The 24489-nt window shown below is 45.0% G+C and overlaps 1 protein-coding gene and 1 long non-coding RNA gene across 5 annotated transcripts in view; one reads left to right on the forward strand and one right to left on the reverse strand.

Annotated features, from left to right (window-relative positions):
- LOC111267881 (band 7 protein AGAP004871) overlaps positions 1-24489 on the reverse strand; it is a 104628-nt gene that overhangs the window by 60453 nt on the left and 19686 nt on the right. For 2 of the 4 annotated variants that reach the window (XM_022846441.2, XM_086971476.1), the window contains exon 1: positions 20891-23152. The exons of 1 other annotated variant lie outside the window; for it this stretch is intronic. The gene's annotated coding sequence lies outside the window, so the exon portion shown is untranslated. Of the gene's footprint in view, positions 1-20890; positions 23153-24489 lie in introns of those variants that run through there. One more of the 4 variants, XM_086971475.1, reaches the window with a different exon arrangement.
- Positions 23292-24489, forward strand: part of LOC111267883 (uncharacterized) — a 30619-nt gene continuing 29421 nt past the window's right edge. The window contains exon 1 of the long non-coding RNA XR_002684896.2: positions 23292-23445. This is a non-coding gene — a long non-coding RNA (uncharacterized LOC111267883). The remainder of the gene's footprint in view (positions 23446-24489) is intronic.

Here is a 24489-nt window from a genome sequence, read left to right on the forward strand (position 1 = left end):
GAATGCGAAGAGAGAGAAAAGTTAATCTAGTGGTTGTTGACTTTACATTGCTACTCCGCAAGCGAACAAAAGGCGAGGCTAAAATCGCAAAGCAAGCGCGCGGTGACAAGCAAGAAAGTCCGAAGAGAGTTCAACAAGAAATTGAAGTCTATGCTAGCCAACAAGTCAAGAAAAAAAGAAAGAAAGCGTTACCGAGCAAAGAAAGGCCAAAAAAAGTCGAAGACGCAAGCCCGCAGTACAATCCGCCGATTAATCGATTGTAGGTCTCCAATGTACGAAGACCTTGTTTTCAAACTAACGAGTTGTATAGTGTATAGAAAATAGGACTTTTTGCAATCATCTTTCTTGTCCATTTTTTGTTGTTAGTCAGCCAAACGTAGCGAAAAAGATAAGGAAACTGGTCGTTTGCTGGCTTACCTTCTTCCCAACCTGCGTTATTCTATTTAGCTCTATACAATTTTGGCCTCTTATAATGTTTTCGACAAGGCTTCTGGGACTCAACATAGATTTCACCGTAAGTTTATGTATATATACATATAGCGGCAATTTATAGGAAATCATTTTCGAACATGAACGTTTGTATGTATTCATTATCGCCCAATATATTCTATGTTTGCGTTTGCAATCCAGTCCGTGGAAATAAGGTTTTTCGACGCCTTCTAGAGCTAAATATAGACATGATTGTTAAATTTGAAAATCTCTGTTCTTCACAACAATAATATTTTATTTATTTATTTATTAAAAACAGATAGATAGGCACTTATCTAAATATGTATCTAATATCATTTTGTTAAACGAATGCCTTTGTAGATCGACCTATTAGCGATGCGATGTGATGCATTGCTGTACGTTGCAGTTGGAGACAAGGAAAAAAGGTAGAGCCCGCATTTCGTCTGGAGGGCGCACCTAACTTCCAGCCAGCCAAACTGGCTTGTCGCGAGAGCGGCTTATATAGCAGCCTTCGTGAGCGATCCAGGCCAGGTCCTTATGCGCTTTCTAGGTGAAAAGACAACCCGCCGTCGGACGCACAAAAGATCGTTCTCTGTTAGCCTTTTTATCGAGCCTAGCAGCCACGATGTTGTAGCACATCTACACGCGCACTCGAACAGAGAAAGATGGAGAGCGGCACAGGAAGAGAGAAGATGCCTTTCGCATCGTTCTAACCCGCCTTAAATATTCGATGCAAAAAAGCACGTATCCTGCATGCAGGTCGTCATGTGAAGTGTATCCTCAGCATGTCAATGCTGCGCTATGCCTCGTTGAGACAACAACAATTACAGCAACAAGCACAGTAAAACCAAACATTTTTACGGAGCGGTCACAACAATGCCACGAGGATTATCATCCTTAATATGGGCAACATGTCCTGTTATAAAGTTGATCGGTTCTCCCGACTCTTGAATAGGTCTTATTGCTCCCAGATCATTTTGTCACGCTCCTTTTCTCAGAACCGAATGCACTTTGATAAGTATCTTATCTCCTAAATTTAGTAATTTTTATATACTTTCTGCCACAACACTCACGTGGTTATGTTGGTGCTTGAAATTTTGCATGCCCACTAACGAACGCCATGCCGGAGACGGAACTACTCAGAATGCGCTTTGAGTTTCCTTAAGAATATTTCCGCAAGCGGACAACCAAGCACTCATTGGCAATGGTACGGTGGCTTAAATAGGCCATTCGATCGCTACTTGAAGAATGAACCGGGGACGAATGACTAAGTTGCGGCACAGGCGATGAGTTAGTGGCAGAAGACCCCGAAGGAAAAAAGATCAGTCATAACGTTAATGGTAAAAAACATCTCAGCCCTTTAGTATGTTACCTTTCTCTGCTCCGCTCGTTACGCAATGAGACCCCTTGGTCTTTTACACTTGTCCTTTCCCTCTCTCTCCCTATCTCTATATGCAAGCCAAAATGCCTCCAAGCAATATGAGAATGCCCCGTGTAGACGTTTCTTCTTTTGTCAGATCGTTGTTTGTTTCGCAGGCCAGGTTCTTGGCCACGACAGTGGCAAAAATTAACGTTGCGCGCATGTTCCAGCTTTTCAATTATTTTTCAACAGTGACGAGTTTGTATGAGGCTTAGATATTTGTAGCGTTTTCCTATGCGGGCTTTATTAGCTAGCTGTGTAAGACGACAAGCTTTAGCGGCCTGTGAAGTGCCACACAAGAACGTGATGATACTGACGGCTTTTTTTAAAACAGCTGCTGTTCGATAAGCGCTAATATTTTTAGCGTTCTAGCGATGCAGCTTACGAACCGTGGGCAAAATAAAATCGTATTTCTAACATCTCATAATTAAACTAAAGACGTGGACAAAGAAATTCAGGCATGTCAACCATACCATGGTATCCCAATGGAGGCAGTGTTGGATAGACGTGTATATTACGAAGTTCCACAAGCAACAAACCTGGTGATCATTTTTTTTTGGGTTAACTAACGTAGGTACATTCCTCATTCTCAATGCAGTCTTCAACATCGTGTTTTATACAATAATCTAAATGGTTCTTTCCGTTCTCAAGGTAAAATTTGATGCCAGAGCGAGCAACAGCTGGCAGACAACAATATAAATTGTTTAAAAGGAGGCTATAGTATTTCTACACGTACAGATAAAACATGAATAGAGTAATCGGGATCGCTCACTTATATATTAAACACTGTATGTTTACATTGAACAGGCTACTTTTGTATTTGAGTACAGGGGAATACAATTCGGCTTATAGATTATGGCGGTCACCATACGAATAGGCGAATGATAATTTCGCAACTTGAGAGTGCAGAACTTCACCAAGTAAGCAAAAACAACTTTCGTCCTTGGATAAAGTAGCACGTGATATTTTCCAACCTACGGCTTGACACGGACCATCACCCAAGCATGTACGGTAATATACTTATAATGTACTTATAACAAACGAACTCTAACAGCGAGCCGTGCTGCCAGTGTACCATGTTATTATAAAATATATTGAATTTTCTTTGTTTCACCTTCCAACACATCATTTGTATATACGTCCCCCAGCATAGATTTCAGAAGATGTAATAGATGTTCGTAAGTAAAATGTCTACGCATTCTACATGAAATGGGTCAACACACTTGACTCGGGGGAAGCTATCTTAGCTGGAATCGCATTGACCAGGTTCAATGAAATATACCACAAGTTTATTATTAGATCGTGCCGTTGTTGCCATAATTATTATGGTTTATCCGCTAACAATTGCTTTCATTTTGAAAAGTCGTTTACTCATCGTTTTCCTAATAGTTTATCTTCTTAATTGTAAGATACGGCTACTGCTAGTAACCCGCTATTACGTTTCAAGCCTACCCATGCGTAAAGGCTAACGTGAAGAAGTGTATAGAAAAGAACGTCTGCTACGCTTTTTCTCCAGTAAAATTTCGTTTTCGTCCAGTAAAAAAAAACGTTTGGCATCTTTTTAAAAGCGAACAAAGCCGACACTTTACTTTCGACAGGGTCCTCTATGGCAGCATATTTAGACCCAACACGTTTATGAGTAAGTTGAAGGGTCGACTTGCCAATAAAGAAAAATTGACAGTTTACTTTATAGTTTAACTTAGAGTTCTGAAGTGGGAGAAGTTGATTTTTATTTGCTTTGAAGGGCGTAAGTTTCAAATAATCCAAGTTTTAACACACCACCCAAGGACATCCAGAGCCCGAATATAGTGTATGTTACGCCGAACACAGCCACTATTGAAAACGAATGAGAATTTCCGAAGGAATCCAACGTTTCTTTGGAGCTCAAGCTACATGCATTCTTCACATAATTCTTCAGGCACGCCATCTATCACAAAAGCATCGACCTTTATTTTTGGGACCGAAACTTGTCCACCCCCATGCATACTTGGTCCATAAATATATATGTAAAAACCGGTATATTCTTAAGTAGCTACGAAACTCACTGCGATAACGCCTTTTGTATAAAAAAAAAATCAATGTTACCGAATAAACAAAGACAAGAAAAATTTTGCAGTTATCCTACAGTAGACGAGAAGATAAACAGGAAGGTAGTATTGTAAAAGTTTAGAGAGATCCTACCACTAATCGATGGCGCAATCCAATTCTCATGGACTAGAAAACAGGTAGACTAAGGAGGCACCAGACAGCACCAATCTTAAAAACTATTCCTCTTAGCCTCACAAAGCATGTTTACGAATGTTGTCAATGCGTAGAAGTCCAACTAGTTTTGGTAGCAGCCAAATGGTCTACGATAACAAGGACTTGTACGCGTGTCTTACAAAAAAACAAACAGAAAAAACAGTACGACTTTGAGCAGATTCTCCTTTGCGCCGTGTAGTAGAACGGATGGCAAAGGGTATGAAAGATCTACGACGTCGCCCTTAGTTTGCCCTCGTTTATATGGGTGAATCTGCATGAGTAGCCAGCGAAGCAGAAAGGTCGGGCCTGAACAAGTTTAGCTTCAGTCCGTATGCCCTAAGTAGAGTAGGTCACCATCCATGCACGAAATGGTTCCAAGAGCCGCTTGTCCGCCCACACCAATGTTTCAGTGGATGTCTGGAAATCTACTACTATGCCAGAGCGCAAACGGGCTGTTTGGGTTCATGTCAGAAAGCACTGCAGTAGAATTCTCAAAATAGCGGGAATCGAGAAATGCGCTGAAAATACGCGAGTCAGCGGCCAACTAAAAAGGCTGAGGCAGCAGCCTACTGGCTTGAACTGAAGCATCCGATAGCGAGCATACTTAAATTTATTAGCAGACATCCATAAACACACGCACGCACACAGAAGCACAGTAAGACGGCTTTTATATTGAAATAAGTGAGAAATATCTTACCCGTCGACTGTGACCGATTCCTTACGACGGGAAACAGAGCAAGCGAATCCTATCGTTTCGGGCTTATAGGGAACGATAATGGCGTATACTTTTTCAAAAAGGTACAACGTAACAGTACCTAACCTGGCGGCCAGCTTCTAAACGAGGAACGTGTCCGAGTTGATGACGGGTCCTACGATGAACGGCTGGCGCTCTTTTATTACCACCGATGCAATTTCCCAAAAATCCATCGAGTTTGCCGATGAAAAGTTCGTATCAAGCGTTAGGGACCGATCGCACCTTGCCGATCTATTTCTGCCCGGTCAGCAGCAATAAACCAACTCAAACGCCCTAGATCATTGTTGATACAATGACTTCTGTTACCAATTCAGCACTCTGCGGTAGCCGTAGTAACGTCGCTATATGCCCGAACATTGACGAGGCTCCAGGCGCAACTTAGTCATATGCAAGGATGTGGATTTCAAACAAGGCGTTTGAGTGCTCACGCTTCGTAATATGAGTGTCGCAGGCGAGAGTCAAGTCTAGTGATCGTGGTAGCAGCAAAAAGACGACCATCACCATCAGCACTGCAGTCAGCAAAGAAGGCTAGCGAGTCCTAGCAGTCCATTCGAATTGGCATCGCCAGCCTCGCCAGAATAGGTCTACGAACCTAGGGCGGATCTTTGGGCAAAGCAGCGTGTTCGACGTACAACGGACGGTAGTATTGTGGATCAACTTCAGGACGAGCAGAACGATGAGGAAATGAGGCAAAATACGGGGTCTAGGAACGGGAATAAACAAATGAATCCCCTTCTGCAAGTGTGGCTTGTGCCGCGTTCTCTTTCACGCTGTTCATCGGGGTCCAGGTCTACTCTCCTATCCCTAAAAGCGCCAGTAGAAGCACTATTCGTTTGTTGCTTTGATTCTTTCATTGGTTGGTCCTTTTTTGCACGCCAGTGCTTTTTTTGCTATAAGACCACCGCTATTTGCGTTGCTGCTGCTGCGTTCATCTGTATGACTGTATACTTCGTTAAATCTAGAGGCCTATTCTCGATTTCCGCTTTACCATAAGCATCGGTAGCAGCAGTAAGCAGACAAAGAAACGGCAGCAGAAGCACTGCATTCTCAGTGTTTATTTTAGCAGAAGCATTGTTCGAACGTTGGCAGCGGCCACAAACACAAGCCACTTTCTCGCAATTGCCTGTTAACGGCCGTTGGTTTGTTTTATCTGTCCTACTTCGAGCCAGGGATAAAAAAGCTGGAACTAAAGAGACCGGGAGCGGGATAATGGTAGGATCATGTAAAGAAAATAAACGGTCGAGCGGACATGTTTAGGCCGCCAATCCATACAGAGCTGACCAATGCGGTCGTGTGCGAATGTAGATTATTTTCTCCGTCCGTAGGGGCCACAGTCGTCGTTGCACGCCGCTGATCGTGGTCCGTCCCCGTCGGCGATGCCGGCTCCTTAGCTGCTGCTCAGGCCTATTGGTCTCCTTTATTACTATCATTGGCAGACAACGGATAGTAGCTGGATGCCAATACAGTCGCAGATGAGCGCAAAGTCTGCGGAAACAGTCTAATGCAAGCGCCGGAGCTCGCTTGAGACCGGCCCGTGTTTTTGTCCCCTTTATGTCAATAAAACTTATGCGTCTACCCCAGCCTTAACCAAAGGAAACATGCTTGGTGTTCAGTGCTTAGCCAGAAAGCCTGCTTGCTCCCATAGCGGCAAAAGGCTTCAGACAGATTACGCTAAAGGACGGGCAAACAGAACACATATATGTGGTTCATAGCCTGTCGGCGTCTACGGGTGTATCAGAACGGGGAAACTAAGCCAATGTTTGAATAAATAAAACAGTTTGTAAGATTCACTAGTGATCCCTAGAGTGCCTAGAATATTGCCAGGTAGCATCGATCCGACGCAAAAGACCAGCCTTGATCTGTAACAGGGTAGCTGCGTTGCTAGTAAGGTACGAAAAAGAAACGTACGGCAGATAGTGGTGTCGCGAGTGGTTGCTTACCCATAAAATGCATTTGGGTTCGATTGATTCAGTTCAACCCACAAAGTGTAGCGGTTTGATGGTTTAGATCTGGTCTGGGTTGGCATTCACCATTGCTACAATATCAGCTTCTTCAATTAGAACTCTCAAAACTATATAATTGAGGAAATTTCTATATGTGACTCAGTATCGTTATGCATATATATATTTATAATTAAAAATATCTACTGATGTGATGTGATCATTAATCCGAATCTCACGCAAGAAACAGACATCAGAGTCACCATTGGACAAATAGGAAGAGCCTGAAAGCATACAGAAGTAATTTAAAACAGTTTAATGGTTTAAAAAATCCTTTACCTTTATATCTACTGTATTTTCTAAGTGAAGCATTTTAATGATCATGATCAGTGCATAGAATCTTGGCGACACAACCGTTCTCCCAGATCTTTTGTTCTTGTCTAATGGCTTCCTTCACACAGAGTTTTATTCCTTAAAGTTCCGGCAAATTAGGGTGAGTTCAATTAAGACGTGCATAGATAATCTTAGGCAGGAACCTCACCGATTGATGTGCATAGTGGAGAAAATTTTACACGATAAACTGTAAGTAAAAAGTCGATGCAATAAGGTTAAAAAAATAACTTCCGCCAATGTGCGCAGAAGTGCTTCAAAGCAACTCATCCTTGAAAAATCCTTGTCAGATTATCTATTTGTGGGTCCACAAACGCTGCAAGGCTGAATTAATTAATTACGTGAACTTATGCCCATATTGGGATAACAATGAGGCCGGTAACGGTAAGGCGAAAAGGTCCCCTCCCTAATATTAAAAAGGGGTTTTGTTATCTCTTCAGTGGAAAAAGAAGAAACAGAGGTTATCGATGCTGCCACAGGCCGAGAATCTTTTCAATAGAGTATTTTTTACACCTCTCCAATCGTAGTTATAACCGAACGCAGCAATAAGCAGGGCCATAATTACACGCTTATATTCGCCTGTCCTAAACTCCGTATTCAGTTTTTTCCACACAAAGTCAGCCAATGGTAGCAGTAGTAGTTTTAGAAAAAATGTAGGGCGACAAATGCGCGATGCAGAGCATGTGTCAATCCCCCTATTGTCGTGAGAGCATCACGTCCTTGATCCGTTTGCAAAAACCCTCCTAACCCTTTTTAACTTTCAGTCTTCAGCGTCTAGTCTCTGTCATTAAATCGCGTCCCGTGAGAATGCGTAATAGGGTTTCTAATATACACGCTTGCGCATTGTTGTCGCGTCCTGATTCCAACATCAGTTTCGAGGACTGGCTCGTTCGGTCGGTTGGCGCACGCACTAACCTACACGAAGCCTCTATACGCTTCGGCCTGCTGCTAATGTTTGTGTCACTGCGAGCGTGCACTTCCTATCACCATAGGCAAGGCTAGTAATAAAGCAAAGAGCGCCTTATTCAACGAATATCGCCTACCAACAGCAGAACATCCAAGCCTGCGCAATTCGCTCGTTACAACTACCACCACGACAGCTACTGATGCTGCTGCTGCTTGCGCTGGATATCTGTATTCAGTTAATAAGAGCAAAGACGAAGATCGGCAGAAAGGCAAAGCAGGCCACTTGAGCCTGACATGTACGAGCTTCGCTGTTACGCGATACTGCCACTATTCCGATGGTGAAACTGAAGCCAATGTTAAATCTGGTATTGATGTCGCTACGAAAGGAACCGAAACTCGTTTGCTGTTAGGTTCCAAAGTCGAAGAATGAACAAGGCGCAGAACTAAAAAAAAGAAGAAGCAACGTTAAGCACTGAGAGAGAATGAACACATAGGAGGGTTGTGTTGCTTTAATATAGGACAGCGAGTAGTAACCCTCTGAGAAGCATAATCACCCCCAGCAGGAAGTGCCACTCGGAGTCTTTTTTGGCTTCTATTTATGAGCAGCCGCCAGTAAACTGGCTGGTTGGCTGCACAGTGGATCGGATGTAGCATTGACGACTGGAAGCCCGCGCCTTGACTCTTTTCCCGTTGTGTGCGCGATTGGCCTTTTCGATTTAAATGTATATAAATTTAAAATGCGGAAGTAACGCACGTAATACTCTTGGTATAGCTGTATTTTCACTTCCTACGTTTTCCCTCTCTTCGTCACTCTATCACTGTGACAAATTTGTCAACTATAAATAGTATCTAGCTGCCCTGGACGGTTTTTCAGGTATCTTACAGCAGTTATCGTACGCAAATGCACGCAGAAGAGGAAACAGATATAAAAAAGCCCTGTTCTGAGAGCCACTGCTCCTGACCGGCATGCACGGTGAGTAGTGAAGGCGCTACTGGTACCAACAGAAGCACAAACTTACCTCCCAATCAAGGCGCGTTTTGTACGGGTAAAAAAACTCCGTCGCAAAAGCAAAAAGAAGCGAGTTGACACTGATTACTTGCGCGAGGCATCTGAAGTCAAGAATGGCGTCGGAGCTGGTGAGGGCAGAGGCTAAGATGACCTTCAAGATTTTGGTGCAAGATAAGAATGACACACTCTTTGCCGTGAGGACCTCTTTTATTATCAATACTTACCTCTACAGAATCAAGCAGGTAAAAAATGACGATGGGAATACAGGGTTCTATGACAATCGCCATGTCGTTTAAAAGCATCGTCTCCGTGTTTCTTGAGCGCAGTCCCCCTTTGCTGTTTCAAGACGGTGGCAAATCTAGCTGAGTCAACTTGAAAAACCACACACTTTAGCCAACTCAAACGGGTAACGGGCGTACCAACAACACCGGCTCTGTAGAAAGAAATAGAAAAATAGAAGGGTGCGCGGGTTTCTCTTGTCGACTGTCGACAGTCGCTAACATTCAGTGCAATATCGTTAAATTCTTCTCTACGACACAGAGCGTCCACATTAACCCCATAAGCCCTTGCCAGTTTATTTCCACTTTGCTAACCTACAAATTAATATTGGCACTAGCTGGTGCTCTGTTACTAACAATTAACGAACCTATGTATGGCAAGAACTATTCTGTCAGTCTATTTTTTTTGCCACAGTTGGGGTGTGTTCAGTTTTCGCTGGGGTACCTTTGAAGGCTATAGCCCACATGCGCCAATACCAGGAAGCAAGTAAATCGACAGTCGGCGGGCTACCAGTCCGATCAGCACCTCACCAGAACTTCTCAGGATGCAGACAAGCAGTAGCGGTAGCAAAAGCTGTCCACGTGCTCAACCACCCTTGGCTGGTCAGATGAGACAATGGGAACTTAAATGATCGCTGTGTTGGCCAGCAGCTGCGTTATTCTCAACAGACGGTTAGAGTTAATCGGTAGCTTACGCTAGGGATGCAAACTTGGAAAGGTTGTTGCTGGTAGCCGCATCTACTACTCTGCTGGTGGAGAGCGAGGCAATTTGTCCCGGGAAAGAATAGACGACATCTGTCGCGGCTACATGCATTTAGGCTAGCACTTTAGTATAAATTTACAGTCTTGCAGTGATATGTGTAGTAACTTAAATGGTGCTTGGATGGCTGGCAGAGAGAAAAGAAGGCTGGGAGTTTGTGGGGTCGTAGAGCTTTATTCCGTGTTTGCTTCGCATCTTTGTAAAACTTGCTGTTTGAATGACTGAAGCCAGAAGCGCTTGTCATTGAGCATGCTGTCCGAGATCTTACTATATACCACTTCGGTAACTTAAAGGCAAAAAGGTAAGAATCGGCACACAGCATTGCGTGAATAGCGTGTTGTCATCTCGTAGCGTATTTATTATTAATAAATGTGCATGCGTGAATTCAAGTTAGTTCGAACATTTTTTTTGTCATAATATTTCACATATTAAATAATGTACAAATTAAAATCTCAAGACAGAACTACTAGTGCAGCAATTTTTTGGTTTGTTTAGTGCTATCCAATGAGTTTATAGCATTTTATGTGTACCCATACGCTTTATATTTTAGATCAGTGCACAATATATGCGGTGCTGACATAGTTTAAACCCTCATGATGCTCTAAATTGTTATCTTTGGGGACTATTGTGTTGAGAATACTACCGTCGAAAAAGGAGTTCGAAAGAGGTAACAAAGAAAAAGCGTCGCGGCTCTATCACTGCCGATCGATTCACAAGCAAACCTCAGAGTTCAGTTTCTGCTACCGATTGCCAATGAACGGACGCAATAAGACCATTGCCTTGAGTCGACGCAATGCATGGAAGCTCCGTTCTGTCGAAAAATAGAGGCCAGATCTCTATCTGAACGAATGGCCGTCGTCTACTCTAACATTCCAGCGTCAGTAACCTTTCCTGTGTGCTTTTTTACTGCTTCCTTTGCCACTTCAGTCCTTTTCCCTTCTGCTTCGCTTCTGTCTCATTTTATTTCTGTCCTCCTCAAATTTTGACAGCAGACATAACCATTTTGAATGGCTGCGAACGAAGCGAAGTAAAGGAATTATTGTGTGAAGTTGGTCGTCTTCATACTTGTTCTCGTGCTGGAACTTGTCGTTCTTCTGACCGCCTGCCTGTCTTTCCCGGCTTTGTGCCTTACATTCGAAAACGAAGCGATTCAATCAATGCTAAACTAGCCTCTGCCTGAGAACTATTGAGCCCCTTTTGAGATCATGGCAGCAGCAGCAGCAGCAGCAGCACGGCCCTCCTGCTAAGAAACAACCTACGTTATAGATAGTAACGTACAGTGACCACAAATCCTGAACAACATTTCATTGGGGCCGTCAAAGGAATATAAATATAGAAATACAGAAAATATAATGGGAGTTAGACTGAATGAGGACCGGTGTTTGGGCGCTAAGCGTTTTAGAATGGGACAGAAATGGAGCGCATTCAAGAGTTGAAGAACGACAGACACCAACTGCCAGCTAAGGTATAGCAATGGGAAACCCTTCCCTGTTGAAGCTATTTCTTAGTGGAAATGAGCTTCGCCTGGCCGCCATACGTCTACGGCAATGGAGGGCCGCAAGCGGTACGAAGCAGTCGCGTTAATCACGAAACTGATAGCAACGAAACCAATCATAAGAGACCCTTTCTTGACTACTGATGCTATCGTTATTGCTGTTGCCGTACGTGTCGTGTGCTTTTTGCTGTTCTTCCTGCTGCTTGCCTGCAGCAGCTATACCATTACCTTGCTCATGCTTGCATTAGCTACTGCCTACTGTCACCAGGATACCCTGCGACTTCTTTCGGGTGAACAACCGGGACTTGTTGGCGTTGCAGACCTATGCTTACGATGGTTCTTCGAGTCACTTTAACTTTTGCCATTTTTAGCGGTGTGCTCGGTAGAGGGGAGCAAGAGGGAAGAACTCAAATGGAAAGAAAATATAAGAAAATAAGAAACATACGAAGCAGGGGCCAAGGAAGAGGAGAACGATTTTATGTCACAACAGCATCCGAACCCTCAAAGGAGTAATCGCATAGTTGAGTTGGCTTAGTTGGCATTAAGTGACGTCCAGCCATCGGGGATCTCCGGCTTGATATGCGGACGCACGACGCATAGCTGTATAACGAGCATAGCCTGTGCTTTTCTGTTATACAAAGAATGCATTGTATGCACCTAGTTGCTTCCTCTACTTTCCTGATTCACTCTCAGCCCTGTTCCTAAACTCTTAGACCAATTTATCCCCGGTCCCGCTTCGATCAGGGTGAAGTCTTTAGCATAAAACTCGAAAGGCAGACCATTGGATGGGCTGACGGAGATGCAAACGGCGCGAAAGCTATGAAGATTTTAAGGGCAGCTTATCTCCTCTTGTTTGAAGTTTGCTAGTTTTCTTTCTGTATCGTGCTGCACATATTACGCCCAATTTTGTACTTTCAAATCGGAACAGCAGCAGGGCATCGGCATGCGTCATGAAAGGATGGGCGGCTAGCCCCCGACAAGAGCGGCTCTTGCCCTTCACGCTCTTAGACCTTGATCCAGAAAATTTTTATCAACCCTCATTTTGTGTGGGACCATGTCGAGAAAAACCAGCTGAGGTACGACTATTGACTGCAGATTTCCTCATCCCCGAAAGGATCGCTAAAAAGCAGCTAACAGCGACAAATAGTTCAGTCCGATCCTCTTACGTTCCTGTCGCAACGTGTTAGGTCGGCCTATATGAAAATCTTGTATTTAATGAATTCTCGACCATTTGTTATTAGGACATCGAGCTGAGGTCGAACACCCTCATCTGCATAGCAGACGCTGCTGCCGTCGGGCTGCTCTGTAAGCGTTATGGCCTTGGATTCTCGCCTAGAAAAAGTCTAGTGCCCAGCCGGCAAAATCAACCGACTGAGGATTTTTTGAAAAGAGCACATCGTAAGCAGACGTGCCTTTGAATTAGAATATTACCGAGAACCTACCATATCATCAGCTGGTAACTTATTCAACGAGAAAAACACGTCTTCGCTGCTTTCGACTACTCTATGTTCGATATTTTTAGAGTCCACAGCCACGGATCACTTACTTGAACTTTGTTAGCGAAATCTTACCCACAATATCTTCGCCGGTCTGAGCTAACTACACATTGCGATCAAGCTAACAAAGCTAAATTCAAAGAAACTTCAAGAAAAGCGCTTCTTTTCACTTTCATTTAATTAACAAAGGCGTTCTCCAGTTTTGTTTTTGTGCAAAATAGCCTACTTATAAAACACGTATCTGAAGTGTGATTGGCTATCACGCTATTTCAGAGCTCGTCATTGTCTTTGTCGTTGAATTCTTGTCCAATAGAGAAAGCTATTTAAAGTTTGTTCTATATCAGGAGTTTGTTCTCGTGCTTTTACAGAGCTTCATGCAAGCTAGAATGGGCGTATTTTTCTTTTATCTCTCCCATTTTGAGCAACAGTAGAATCGTTCACTGCTGCCGTAGTGAGGGCATTTCTTCGTTCGGGTGGGGGGGTCAAAGCCCCAATGTGATCGACTGATCTAGAGCGAAGTCGCGGCAGATGTTTAGGCGAGAACGTGGAAGTGCATCATAATACCGCTAGATAGCTTATAGAAGTATGCAGCCGAGTAATGCTAGGTGCTAGAGTAAACATAGGGGTTATTTGTGCGACCAAAGCAAATTCAGTCGGGAAACCTTTGAACACATAATACGTAGCTTGAAATGAGGCTATTTCTGGTATAGGTGTGCTTGGCCAACAATCGCAATAACGTCATGCATTCCGGTTTTCGCTGTGACAGCACCTGTGCTTACCGATGTTCTAGTATCAGCAGTGTCAGTTCATCCCGATCACATGTGAGACCGGAGAATGTTTGCGTATTGGAGAAAACGGCTAGAAAAAAAATGGGAATAGGGCCCCTAACAATCCACTACTGTCCTTACTCGACCCTTGCGCTTTGAGGAAGGCTTGCGTCTATACCTATAGCTACTACTGTCATTTAGGGGACTGGCATCCCACCACGTTCATGTGCGGCCCAACTGTCCTGGAGTGACAAAAATCACACTTTTATTTCGCTACTACGCTATCTCTGCCATAATTTGTTCGCGTCAGCGCACCCTGAAAGGGATAACAGCCAAGAGTGCCATGCAGAGACGGAGCTTCTGCAGTGCCCTGCGACTACTCTCAACTTCCCATCCCTCGATTGCCCCTCTCACCTCTGTGACAATGGCATGTTCCATCAATGTGCTGTGCATGTTGAGCAAGGTTTCAATGTCGCAGCGTCCTCTCAATACACAGGGAAATAAGATAGGAGTTGATCGTGGCAAGAGCTGCCAATTCCTCGACTGTGACGGAGGTAACCGGTTTACACATGATTGATTAGTTTATTATGCTTCAATTGCGCTAAGCCTAACCGCTTGGGCTCCCTTCGTTATTCTTATTATAACGTTTCATTTACTGTCCTTGATGTCGATGTAGCCTATGGCTGCGGCAGACACGGCCGCGAACACCGTTGCTGTCGCAGCTACTTGGAGCCACCCTGACCCATCGAACATTGTTTTGTGTTTCGGTTGCCTGGTGCCCGAGAAAAGACGCATAGAGGCGGTGTTAGAATGCGGCTAGTTCGCCTGAACTGGCTATAGATTTGTTAGCTATATCCTTCATCACGCTGGCACTTTCGCCTCCCTTCCTTCTGCTATTAGTACCAGGCAGCGGAATAAGTTTTATTTAGCTAAAGTTCAAGTAACCTGTAACACATGTTTATAGGAACCGAATCAGGAGTAAACAGCATAATGCTCACTCCGCCGAGTGACCAACTAGGGAAACGACCACATTTGAAAATAGGAGGTGCGACCGGATCACAAGGTCTATGACAGGCTGCGTTAGAAAGACAGATAAACGTAAAGACATACATTAGGCTCGAACAGAACAAATAGGGCTGACGTGCAGTGTCACTTTTGACTTTATGGTACAAAACTCATCGATGTGTCTCGCTCCATACCCGGATAAAGAGGAGGATGACCTGGCATATTTGCTTATGCTCTCGATGAGTGCACATTGACACAGGATTTCTAGTCAAATCAGATGGAAGTGCCACTCATTGATAAATTAGTCAACGCTGTCCTCAATAGTCAGTTGTCGTCTGGCTAACCGATTATCTGGTGCAGTCAATATATCTTGCGTCCGACGGAAAATTTCACTGAAGTTGATGGACATCGGAGGGAAGAGTAGCAATCAGCGGGCCTCCCTCGGGGAAACTCAGCTATAGATTGAATAGGTGCCGCAGGATGAAAAGCTGCTTTGTCAAAAGTCTAGAGAAGAGTGAATGGCGCGCAGAGGAGCGTTGGGTTACAATAGGGAAAAAAACAGTCGCCTAATGTAAATGATTAATCCTTCGTCCTCGCGGCTGTGAGAGTATAGCTACCTTCCGGCACTGTTTCACTTGCTCCCCCCGAGCCCCCCGCCTCTCAGCCTGCCACTTACCTCTGATGCATCCACAGCTGCTTACAGAGTCGCTCGATCCTGATTGTCGACGTAGAAAGCGACTGCCTGTTCGCTGTTTTAGCCCGTTATTTACTTCTTTTTTCTCTCTGAGTGCTCGCTTGCCTTCATTCTGCTGTTTCGTAACTAGCAATTATAATCCTTCTGTCCAACCCAGAAGTGAGGTGACTTGAATTGGATATGACACAGTCGAATGAAAATGTTAGCCGAGTAAAGTAGATCGATGAATTTATTGCAGAAACGTAATGTGTATTTAGCGTGGCGGGAAATAAACACGCTATATAGGGAGCATCCTGAGAAACATAAGAATCGGTAAATGGAATGCATAATACTTTCTTACAAACTGTTTCCTCTTCGCGTACTGGGTCCGCCATATGGCATACAGCTGATCCAACGAATGGCCCGTACACACAAAAATGCTGATAGTGGTGAACCTTACATGTAGTTACCGGGTCAGCATGACACCCGCTACCTACAGCGGCTCCAGTCCTCGAGGTTCAGGTATCCTATAAAGATATGACGCGGTGCAGACTAAAGCCGGCCGGTGACCTAGCTGACCTCTTTCCACTTGATTTGGTTGTAGATGGACCCAAAGTGGTAGCAGTAGCTGCAGGGGACGCAGCATCTCTCCCAAATGCAGAGTAGTCGGAAAATCAGCGAATCGGGAGGACAGAAAAGATGAAGCTGACTAGTGAAACGACAGTTGCTGGGATGTAATACGTCCACGAACTCAGCATAATTTCTGCTTTCGCATCAGACCCACTACCCTAGATTTGACCCTACCTATTAAGGAATCTGAAAACAAATTAGCAAAGTACAAACGAGGGCAAATACAAAAGAAACCAAGGCAATGTTGGTATTGAAATGAACCTGACACAAGACTAGACTTGAGAAAGACTAAACTTAGAAAACCAAGAAATAACGGTGAACAACATGACGCGATGCAGCTAATGTATAGCTAACACCAAATATGTCGGTGGCGAACAAAAGGCCGCAATATATATATACATATATATATTGTGAAAAGTATAGGAATTCAGTAGGGGGACGTGCAGAAATAGCAACATTTGCGCTTTGAACTTTATTCAATCCTGTATTGTGTTATTATAAATAAATATATACTTTTACTAAGGAGCTAAATCGTAGCTTGACAAGCAAAAATGCGCCCGAAGATAAATGTTACACACAAGGACCCAAATGGTACCGTGGTTTAGGTGCGGTGCAGTAAAAAAGGCGGAAATTGCCGGAAGAGTGAAGCTTTCGGGTCGTCAGTTCGATAAATGGCTAATGCAATAGTCGGCACTATACGTCCATTAGTAGAAGGAATGACCTTGTTTTGAGGAACTTAGCGCTCTAGGCCATGACCGCTATCACGACTTTAACGAAATGAACATCGCCAACTAACTCAGCGAAAGGCAGGAAGTCTGGATGGGTGGGGAGTCTGACAGTCGATGTCCTTGGTCGCCCGAAGGGATCGAGGTAGCTGGGAACAAGGTGGTTCTATCGACAGGTCCGGGCGGTGTACTCTTCGTCATTTTCAGCAATTGAGCAAGTATCTATAGGTTTTCTTTGCCGTCGCTCAAGTATGAAGAAAGAACGCTGCATACTCTCGGGACGATGGAAACCCTAGATTGCGCTTCTGCCTCAAAAAAGCAATGCTTCAAGCTTGGCCATTTTCCTGTATCGCACCTACTTCATTTAGTGCTCTCCTATGCTACCTTATCTATAACATTTATCGGGTCAGTATTCCCTTATAGTGTTTGCTAGTGTATTAGTTTGTGTGGTGCCTCTGTCCAGACCCATAGCTCAAGAACGTTCACCCCTTTATTGGATGTAGGATTGGTAAAAGCGTGAAACATTTTCGAACGAAGCGAAAGCGAATTTCTTCCCTATGCGGTTGGCAACCAATAAATTAGGGGATGCAATCCAGCTGTCTAGCAGCTCGTCGTGTTGGCTGCGGCCAGTAGGAAAGGCAGTTCGATGTGAAACGAGCAAACAAGCCAATTCGTTGATAGAATTGACGAACGACGGCCCTATATGCAGCGAACGAATAATCGCTCTCCTCTGTGAAACGATTTTGTGAAACCGCTGCTAGCCAATGGTACTAGAAAATGGCCAGCACGGCGATGGAACGATAAACCGTTGCGTATAAATAAATAGATAGGTAGGTAGGTTAGAAGTGCGACTAGTAATCGTTTAGATCGTTTAAATCGACCAACCAAAAAACACTGAGCGGAACAAAAGAACACAGGCACTGTTAGCCGCGGCTGCTGTCGCAAGTGCTGTAGCTATTGAATGAATTTGGCTTGCTCAAAAACCACGCGGGGACCTGCTGCATGAGCGTTAGACGAGAAACGATCGGGCTGCAGATATCTGCTGTCAGCAGCCGCACAATTCGGCTGCCAACGAAGAATCGGTTTATCAGCAACAGCAACAGCATCGTGGGTTGCACCATGCGGCCAGTGGCCCCGACGTCATCGTTACCTTCCATAGACGCCGCTAATTGGCATGACATGAGGGAAACTGAGATCTGGATCGAGAGGACTTGCCTGCTCAAGCTGGTCGGATTGGAGTATCAGGCCGGCTAGTGCAAATGAAGGGATAGCTTTGATTCGGCCAGTTGTCAGTGTAGGCAGGTGTAGTGCCATTTTCCGGCTCATTGCTCACGAATCTTATTCGCTGTATTCGCTTGGCTTGTAACAGGCTTGCTCGAAAAGGCTCGGAAGCTCGGTAGTGGATAGAAGTGCGTCTGGTGAAAGGGGTGGGTTAGAGCTGGTGGAAATAGAGGGAACACGGGAAAAATTGATACAGGAGGCTAAAGTAGTACGGGAAAGGAAACAATAAGTGCTTGGAAAACAGACGCGCGGAGTCGTGGCTACGGCGGCGACTGTCATCGCTACAACAATCATAAGATGACATTCAGCGACCCTAAACCGACCACCGGGAAACGGAGAGTGGCAGTGGTGGAAAGTGAGGAACAGACTTAGTGCACAAAGGCCAGAGTGGCTACGACCGAAGAAAACAGGGGGCAACACTTTTGACGGCTCTATGCATCGTCTGCTGCAGGCGTCGCTCGTCCAACAGAGATAAATGAATTCCGAGATAAAAACAGGTTCGCAAAAATCGCCTCATGCGCGCGCGACCGCGCCACTTTCCTACTCTTTTCTATTACTGCGCTAGTCGTTAGTGCTGATTCGGTTACTAGTACGCCTGGTTTTACATACATCCGCTTGAAACAGCGATCGGTGCTGCAGCCTTTGCTGTCACTCTTGGCCTCCTCGTCTCTTGCGCACTCGTTCACGTCCTGGGACTTTCTCGCACTGGGCGTCTACCCGCTGACCAACCATTCTGCGCGTCTGCTGTTGCTATTCCTATTATCACGATCATCACCACTATTCGTGCTTGCCACGTTGCTCATCATCACAGACACGTAGTGCATAAGGGTACTGGGTATCCCACGTAGACAATACGCCGAAGAGGAAAGACAGCAATGTTCTTCGCGTTATGCTGCTATAACTTCTACTACGTTTATCACTATTGGTCCTGCCGCTAGCGCTGCCTGTGACTGACTGCTAAATCAAATGCCGCCATGGCGATAATGGACATTTCCTTTTTCGCTTTTAATGAAATTTCTGGCCACTTCCATCGTCTTCGCCGCTTTGTAGTGGATATTGATCGCCTCGTGTAGTCAGCAGTCGTAGCTGACTTTTCTGGGTTAGGACAGACGCCAGATAAATCCGACCGACCCGTCATTGATGCGCGTCTTGGCTAGTCTTTTTCTTTCTTTCTTTTTCTTTGTACCAGTCTCTCTCAATTCGTGTGTATGTGTAGGCCTGTGCTTCCTTTTATTTGATTTCGAGTGGCTGTAGACGTATTACATTTGTATAAGCAAGATTTACACTGGAAGTGAAACTTGCAGGGGGACGTTCATCGACACTCACCGCTTTCTTTTATCCAATTATTTCGGTAACGATGAAATTTTAGTCCGGACAGCCATTGTAAACAAGGGATTCCATTACTAAGAATGCGGTATTTGTCTAAAGATGCAGAGAAAGGCAAGTCTAAGCACACTCCGGCAGGTTGAAATGAGAAAAAAAATATTCTTTTCTCGGTAATTCTGTACACGCCAGTGCCGGGGCAGAATCGATATTCTCGAGCTAAGCCATTCCGTTAATCAAATCCTCGACCTCCGCCCTTTTGGGTCTGGTACTTAGGGAGCGTTCGACGCTTTGGTATTTACCAGTTGTAGACCACGACTACCGCAACCGGAATCGTTGCCACCTCCATCATCTATAATCTTGACTCCTCTCTCAGCTTCCGATCTGGTCGACCAAACGGTGTAACGGCGGCTACAGCAAACCTTGGATTGTCACGTTCACTTCCATTTTCACCAGTGGCGTCGAAGCACCCACCTTCCTTAGCGAGGTTTTCGCGATGTCCCACAGAACAAAGAGTCTTATCTCGTTGGTCCAGGATGGTTAATAGAGACTACCCAGTTCCTTCTTCCTGGGCTTCTTCAGACAAAGTCTCTTTAGGCGACACTGGCTTTGAGGTTTAGATCACACCTTTACTTCGACTAATACCTCTACTACTGCCAGCGCCGCTCCTAGCGAACGAGGCTAGCTCGTACTATTCTAGGATAACGGTATGAATACACGCAGTCACCGGCACCCCCACAGACTCGAACACTGTCGCAATTAGCTACTCGTATTTTTTCGAAACGCCATGATCGAACGTCCGGTTAACCAGATTATAAGGTTAATGCCTCTTGTAGCAGTAGTAGACTTCGTAATTAGCTAACCAGGGGCCAGTACTAACCGGCCCTTCGGCTCCCTTTAGCGGAGAGGGAGCAGCTAGTGTTGGAATATCGGTATCGCACTAATTCGATTGAAGCGAACAATGCTTACTTCCAACACCGATATATCTTCTTTGCTCCTTCTGTATATAATTCAGTCGTATCGTTTTTTTAGCTAGGCAACACGGACATCGTCAGCCGTGATCTCAGCTGCATCGGCCCTATTCATGTTTAGCGCTTTTTGGGTTTTCCTAGAGTTGTACCAGACCTTAATAAATAAGTTAGCTGGATATCTTTACTTGCCTTATACAAGTACCCACATTTAATCGCATCTTGATACCTTTTAAGAAAAATGGTCATGTGTTTAGGCACGAACAATTCAAATTGGTCCCTTCCCTAATTTCCCTGACAAATCCTTTTTGAAAAAGAAACTTGCTCTGCTTTTTAGGAATATGATCACCACTGTATTTGGGCTTATAGCGGTACTTACCGTCAGCCTCCGTTGCACCGTTGGGCCCGCAAAGGGCTTCCTGCGACACGAAACGGGCACTGACCGTGTTGCCAGCTGCTCGGGATTTCGTTCAATGGGACGAGGTAAACGTCGTCCTAAGTGCAGTATCCCTGCGTACACAAGCGAGTCGCTCCTCTCCAGTGTTTCTTTTCTGCTGATAAATTTCGTGATCTGTTTATTCAACTTCTTGTAACGTTTCTTTGCTTGGCTAGTTAGTGTTAAACCAAGATCTGCATCTACTGCCCAAGCGAGGCAGTGCGCGATTCGAGTTGTTGCAAAATTGGCTCCAACTTGATTGGATTCTCACAATTTCTTATTGACTTTTGACGAACAACCAGCGAGGTGTTCAGTTTGGCCTAATTTCTTTAACGTCATCGACTGTCTACGCCTTCTTCGCAAACGATCGTCCTCGCTCGCCCACTACTCACGACCAGCTTCTTCCGACAGTACGCTACCGCTTGCGTGCACTCGAATCGTGATTGACGTCGACGCCAATGTTCCGTTGATTCAATCAGCTGCCAGGTAGTCAATAGTGGCTTTACCTGACCATTCAATGTTGTGGTCTTTCTTTCCGTCGGTTCCTGTTTCGTACAAGAGGATACTGTCGTTCCGGCCTGAATGGTGCCTGCACGCAATCGAACTGGCGCTCCGTTAGCGCGCACTGCTACAAACGCCTGCCTTGTTCGACCCCGTTTAATTCTCTCTTCTGGTTATATGGTACCCTTGCTTGTAGCAGCAGCAGCAACACATTAAAGAAGGGAACAGAGCAGTGATCGTAATGATCTGATGATATCTTTCAGCTCACACACAGACACACACACACACACTCAAATACATTCGAGCAATGATAACGACGAATGATTTCGTCTCTGCGGATTTATATCTGGATATTTTTCTGCTGCTTCAGGTTAGATTATTTGGTATGGCCTATCACTGAGAATCGAACACCGACTGTAAAGCAGACTTGCCAGCGAAACCTAACAGTAAACTCAGCGCGCTGGCTGACTGGTAGACGACGTTCAAGAACGCACCGAATAATGTCGCCCCGGATTAGCTCCGAGTTCAGCTTGTTATTGATTTTGTTTCATCTACCAGTTTAGCTATTTAGGGACTTTCAGATAGTTCCTGCTCAATGAATCAAGTTCGGATACACTGCGATTCCTGCAGACGATTCGACGTTGCTAGCAACGGCTGAACGGATGAGACGTGACTGACTGAGCAGGAATAACGTAACGTATTAGGAATAACGTAAGTCAACACCGATGTACAATCAACGATAAATCTGACCAAAATCGAGTTGAATTGTAGATACTAACAGATTACACGTAGTTGCAACTGTAATTGGGCGACGACGGCTAGCTTATTGTCCTGGCCGTCGCCATAGTCTGTGGGTCGGCTTGCTGCTGCTGCTCGAATCTGCGCTGTTTGGTTCTCGCTAGATGTTCGTGTACGATGTTCCGAGTGGAGAGGAGGGCAGCACCGCATACTATACAGGGATCACACACTCAGGAGCGTTGCTTAGCAACCCGCCAAATCCGCACCCGGGTCTCGCTCCTCCAACCGCCACTAGCCGGCGCCACCTATACTTTGTCGGCCATCGCCTATTGCTTATCGTTTAAGGACTTCTCAGTCGCTCTCTCGCGCCACTGTCGTAGGAGAACAAAGTGTCAGAGGATAAAGAGAATAAACTTCCACGAGAAGACGAAGAAAAAAGGACGAAGAAGAGATCTCACACCGAAACTTCGTTTTGTTTGCTATCTTGTTCCGTTAACGAAGCAGATGACACGAATAGGAACCACAGCGATAATGATAAACCTAAGAACTTGCACACTTCAAGCCACATCCTCAATTTAGTTATTCACTTCATGGACATTCACTTGTTGTTTGCTACCCCTTTTTCCCTCTTTGTCCCTTTTTTCTTTCTCCTCTTTCTTCGTTGTCTTCCTTTCAACTTCGTAATCTTCACTTTGTCGTACGATGCAATGCCACCATCGCAACATCCATGTTCGCACTGCTGGCGCGCCAAACGGCGCTCACCTGGCCACTTCACAACTACATATGCATATGTATGTGTATAAATTGATATAGAACAAGACAGAGGTATACATCTATGAAGTAACTGATAACTGCACAACACTACAGAACGAATGCCCTGTTCAGGCAATCGCTGTTCGGATCACCGCGACATTTGCGCCGTCCTATCCCACCACACGCATGCGGGTCAGGACACCAACTCCTGCGACCGTAGGCCTAGTCTAGGCTTTTACTGGAACTTTTAAGGAGAGGGGAAATGGAAAGGGCAGCTAATGGAGAAAGGGAATCCGTCCACGAGGATGAAGACGACGCTCGGACCTTGGCTCGGCTGGTCGCCCCGTGGCTACTCACCGTCGTCGTCCACGATGAACGCCTTTAACCTCTGCTTCTGGCTGGATAAGGAATGAAGCGGCTGCCGTAGATAAACAACTAAAAAATTGTATGAACGAGATCCAGACCCAGACAGGTTAAGGCAGGCATGCACACACCTACGGGATGAGGTAAGTAAGGCGCAGAAGGAGAAGCAAAGCGAATAGATGGCTTTTGGTTCTTTATCAACACTTAACTTAGTGTGGTTGATAATCTCCGCCTCAGGAATTTGTTCGACGCCATCGCTGAAGCCGCGAGATGCACGCGGTTAGTTTCGAAGTAACTCAAATTCACTGAGGTTGATGATTGAATTGAATAGATCCGCCATCACATGCTATTTTTTAGCAGGCTTTGCCGTGGATCGATGGCCGGAAAAGCGTAGGTATCTGTACCCTTTAGTTCCGATAATAAACCAGCACTTGGAACGGTAATAGAACTCAGTATTACGAATGGTGCTAGCATAATCACTTACAATGGTACAGTCGACCAAATACTATGTTAACGAATTCTATATCCGCCCACGAGCTTCCATATGATATGCACACTATAAACACACAGTAGGCTTAGTAAAAGAGATAGAAAAATAGCATCTTGTCTAACTGTAGTATATATCCTCTTCGTAAAGCACGACAAGAATTCACGGCGCCTACTGTTAACGAAGCTGGAAATAGAAGCGTCGTGTGCCACTTATCGCGTAATGAGTTCTTGTTTGTGCACTACCGTGAGTCTGTCTGTCGGTCTGTCTGTGCCCGTTGGCTTAATGCTGAAAATGACGCACGCCTTAGGTAGGGTGCATCCCGAGGCGCCTACAGCATTCTGGGACATGAAAGACGGGGGCGCCCAGAAGTTCTTCTCAGGAGGACAAAAAGCTGGTGCTCCCCTGTGGGTACATTTTTCTCACTGTATCCAGGCCCAATACTCCCGACTGGTGAACCGGTGAAGCTGCTTGAGCAGGACATTATTTGCCGCCGTTCGTGTTCACTGTCTCGCGCGTTCCCTTTCTAGAACACACTCACTTCCACCACCTATCAAGTAACGCAGGGCTGGACACAGTAGCAGTCATTGATCACGGTCCAATTTGTCGACTATACGTGTCCACAGACGGCAACGTACTTAAAGTGAGAGACGATAGGTATGAGGTATATATGAAATATATAAATGTTTAGCAATATCTA

The sequence above is a fragment of the Varroa jacobsoni genome, unplaced genomic scaffold (assembly GCF_002532875.2).
Source record: "Varroa jacobsoni isolate VJ856 unplaced genomic scaffold, vjacob_1.0 scaffold_1233, whole genome shotgun sequence".
NCBI lineage: Eukaryota > Metazoa > Arthropoda > Arachnida > Mesostigmata > Varroidae > Varroa > Varroa jacobsoni.